General features: G+C 47.2%; 1 long non-coding RNA gene across 1 annotated transcript; it reads right to left on the bottom strand.

The window, feature by feature from the left end:
- Positions 1 to 2,399: 2,399 nt before the first annotated feature.
- LOC148119526 (uncharacterized) lies at positions 2,400 to 3,912 on the bottom strand. The gene is made up of 2 exons (XR_015735080.1): positions 3,467 to 3,912; positions 2,400 to 2,556 (listed from the first exon to the last, which is right to left on the bottom strand). It is a non-coding gene; the product is annotated as an uncharacterized LOC148119526 (long non-coding RNA).
- Positions 3,913 to 4,522: the final 610 nt, after the last annotated feature.

The raw sequence follows: 4,522 nt of genomic DNA, 5'->3' as shown, positions 1-4,522 counted from the left end.
CTCCTGCCTCCATTTTCTAAAAGGTTGACTGTGAGCACTGGTCTGCACCTGAACGATGGGGCTCAACCAGCCTCAGCATGACCTGGAGAAACAGGGGTCCTGTACATAGCAGTCATCTGGGAAGTCTTCAGGAAGAGGCAGGAAAAAAGTGAGCAGACATCACTAGAATTTCTGTGTGCCTGAGTTCATGCTAATGACCTATGTGCAAGACCTTAAAACATTCAAATCTGAAGGGGATTTCTGTACACAAATTACACGGAGGCTTGAGGTCTGAAGGGGGTGGTGGACAATAGTAACCTTTGGTCTTGGGAGACAGAGGCAGAGAGAAGCTACACAGAGTTTGATGCCAGCCTGGGCTATCCAAAACCTTGTCTCAAACTAACAAACACAAAACAACAGGACAAGAGAGATAGCTCAGCAGTTATGAGCACTTGTTGCTCTCCAGAGGATGTACATTTGGAACCCATTCCTACTGGATGAATCACAATCACCTTGACTGCAGATCTGACACTATCTGCTGGTCTACACACACACACCCACACACACCTTTAAGAAAAAAAAAAAAGGTCAGCCAGGCAGTGGTAGCACACACCTTTAATTCCAGCACTCGGGAGACAGGGGCAGGTGGATCTCTGTGAGTTTGAGGCCAGCCTGGTGTACAAGAGCTAGTTTAAGGATAGGCTCCAAAAGCTACAGAGAAACCCTGTCTCGCACCCCCCCCAAAAAAAAGTCAAATAGAAAACATGAATGACTAAGGGCCAAGTGGTAGTGTAAAGAAATTACCTCAAGTTTAAGGCTAGCTTGGATTACAGAGTTTCAGCCCAGGCTGGGCCACAGGGTCAGAAACACCTTGTCTTAAAAGAAGAACAGCCTTGCCAAATGGCTCAGCAGCCAAAAATCAGTTGCTACAAAAGATGATGACCTGAGTTTAATTGCCAGAACCCAAGATGTAGGAGAGAATCCACTCCATTAGATGACCTCTGACCCCCACAAAGGAGCTTCGGCATTTCACACCCCCCACACACCCTCAGATTTAAAATACAACAAAAAATATAGACGCTTGACTTTCTGTAGAGAAACATAGATGGTGGTAAAGTGAAAATATAAGGGTTAAGGAAAAGTGAACGAGTTGTTCAACAGGCCCAGTTGAAATGTGATTGGCTGGGAGAGTGGATCAGTGGTGGAGTCAGCCAGGGTAGGTAGGCCGAATTCACCTCCAGCATAAAAACCAAACTAAAAACAACCTAACCTTTCAACTGAGAAACAAATCCTCCATTCCACAGGTCTGTCTGCTCGGTGAGTGGCTGAAAGCAGAGTCAGAGGGGACCTGGGGCAGGAATCCAGGTCGTCACCTACACTTACTGCTGGAGTCATCCCAGCACCTGCATCTTTCCAACAGCCACAGCAGCAACCCCTTCGTGTCTGAGAAAGCTGAGGACGCTTAGCAGTGTTGGGCACACGACGGAGTAACACAGTGTCACTCTATATAAACTCGTGGTTATGCATGGGCTGCCAGGGCAAAGCTGCTGGGTGAAGTGCGGACTTACCTGCCGCGGATGCTGCAGGCTGCAGCACAGGGCCGCTGCTGTTTCTACTTCACTCGCGCTAAGGTCTACATGGCGATCACTTTCTCGATAGCTCACAAAGACAGTTTAATTACAAAAATCAATAATTCAAATACTAGAAATTTTTATTATTCACAATTACTCATGTATCACTCACTGGGATAACTGTGACCTTTAGCCGTTTATTTTGGGGTTATTACAAGTGTCAGCCACCCACACCCTAGTGATTTTATTTTTAAATATAAAGAAAAAATCGGGGTTTTTTTGTTTTTTTTAAGACAGGGTTTCTCTGTGTAATAGAAAATATTTTCATATATGTATACCAACTGATTTTTAAACATTATTTATTTGGAAAGTTGGGCTGCTCTTCCAGAGGACCCACAATCAGCTCCCAGCATCCACATCGCAGTTCACAAGATACCTGGAACTCCAGTTCTAGGGATCTGACACCTTTTTCTGTCCTCAGTTACCAGGCAGGTGTGTGGTGCAGACACTCATACCCTTATTAAACAATAAGTATTTGTGTGTGTGTGTGTATGCCCATTGTCATGGGGAACATGTGGAAGAGAGAGGACAAATTACAGAGTCCATTTTCTCTCCATCCTGTGCGTCCCACGGATCAGACCTAGGTCATCACACTTAGTAGCAGGTGCCTTTACCCACTGGACAGCTCCATTGTCCACTATGGCTTTCTCAATCCCCATATTATAATGGCTGGGGATGAGGAGCCCAGGACTGCCATTTGAGGAAGCCACAGAATGTTTTCAATTTTCCCTTACATCTCTTATCTCTTCCATTTTCCACACCTGCTCCCCACACACACTAGCACAGAAATAACGGTCTGTAAGATGAATTTATTTAGCTTCAAATCTCATTTGGTAGGAATCCCTCTAACAGGAAATGAGCTCATGTCTCTTAAAATGAAGCATGTCATTATCTTCATCTTGTCTTCTGGAGGCTTCTGTTTCTGCCTTTGTCATTTCCAAGCCTGCTGTAGAGTCAAGTAAGTGAAACTTTGCTTTTGAAGAAGGCATGAAACTGGAGCTAAAAACTGTATCAATACAAGCCTGTTTTAACTTTACAATGATTTCTCCTCTGTCAGCTTCTTAACAAGCGAGCACTGAGTTATTCCGAGTTCTCTGAGCATTTCCCATCTGATCATCTTTGATTTTCTGTGTTTCTCATTTCTTATCTTTTCACTTTTTCATCTTAAAACAAAATCTACTACTTTGATACTTGGAATTAAGTAGAAAATCAGTCATTTTCAAAGCTAGCACACTGCGCTGAGTTTCACTACGGCATACACCTATACCTTGTTATGTCGGTGTTCTCCCCAAACCACCCTTTATCTTAAAATCCTCTCTCGTTGCCCACTAACGGGGTTACTCCTCAAGTGTTGGTACTTTCTAACTTCCCGTTACTCTGATATTAGACTCCAATGATTAGAAACACACCATTTCCATATATTCTTCAAAAACAATCCAAGAAGTGTAATTTCAAGAGATTTTTTTTAAAGGTCTCACCTATTCTAAGATATTGAGAAACAAAAGGACATCGTAAAATTTTAAGTCTAGAATCAGAATCAGGGTATCTTAACAGTGGAAACAAACTCAGAAAGCAGTTCAGTCTGGTTTTATTTTTCCGGAGTAAAACCCTGCATTATCGAGAGAAGGAGATATACCTACCTCTACATCTGTGCACACACTCACATTTTATGCAGACTAGTTAATTTTGCCTAATCAAATTAACTGTCACGGGCTCGGATTAATGGAAAGAAGAAACGAGTTTTTACAAGTTGGCCCCTTTGAATGCCCTCGATACCTATTTAGAAGGAAACCTTTATGTTGAACACAATCATTTTATTCCCTTGCTGAAGACGACTGTGTCTTTTTAAATCGCACCTCGAGGCCATCGCCCAAATCCGCGATCTCAAACAAGTTAGCGGTCTCTTTCTGGGGACCCCAGACCGAAAGGCCGGTGCCGTCCGGAGAAGGGCCTCGCCCGCACCATTTTGACCCGAGCGGGGCGGGACCAACGGCGTCCAGCATTCTCCGCGCCTCCGCCAATCACAGGCAGCAGCCGGCTGCGGAAGCCGGGCCTCAGGCCGCCCAGGCCGCTCGCTGGGAGAGCGGGTCAAGGCGGCGGCGCGGCGCTGGCCCTTTAAGCCCGCGTTGTCCGGGCCACATCCGGGCACCGCTAGCGGCGTCCTCGGCCACCGCCCGGCGGTCCGCGAGGCTGAGAACGGGACTGCGGTTGTCCCCAAGCAGCTCAAGGACACCTCGGCCCGGAGTGCCGAAGAGGGTCACAGGCGCTTCCCCGCGGGGCGACGTGCGCGCGCGCCCGGCCAACTTCCTGCGCGCGCTCTGTGGGCCGGGCTGCGAGGAGCTAGCCAATCAGCGCGGGGCAGCCCGGATCCGCCCCCCGCGTTCTGGAGTGGGCGGTGACCAGGGGCGTGGCATGGGGAGGGGGCGGAGCCGGTAGTGTAGCGGGGGACGTGCTGTCTCCGTCCCGGACACGCGCGGAGCTCCTAAGCTGCCACGGACAGACATTTGGAAAGTTTGCACGTCTGCACGCACTGGTCGTGTACGGCTGTCTCCCGTTTCGGTGTTTTGAAAGTGACTGCGCATTTGTAACGCGATATTTATTAAAATTGAAATTTGGTTACCCTAACGTTTAGATACAGGAGTTGGGCGAAAGGAGCACGGCACATTTTAAACCTAAACCCATTGCTATGAAATACTCTTCCAGGAAAGAAAATATCGAGATTCCGTATTGTTGGATGTATTGAGTTAATTTGTGGGCGACACCGGAGGGCGGGGTTGTTGGTTGAAGGTTATTGACAGGACTCGTAGAAAGGAAATGGTGAACAACTCTTACCCCCAAATCTTATTTCCCTCCACCAAATCAGAGCGCTGGAACCCACTGCCTGTTTCACTGCAGGTTTTGGGATTCCGGGT

The sequence above is a fragment of the Myodes glareolus genome, chromosome 16 (assembly GCF_982192425.1).
Source record: "Myodes glareolus chromosome 16, mMyoGla1.1, whole genome shotgun sequence".
Classification (NCBI taxonomy): domain Eukaryota; kingdom Metazoa; phylum Chordata; class Mammalia; order Rodentia; family Cricetidae; genus Myodes; species Myodes glareolus.
Note: the sequence above shows the minus strand (reverse complement) of the source record. Positions and strands in the feature narration are given on the sequence as shown.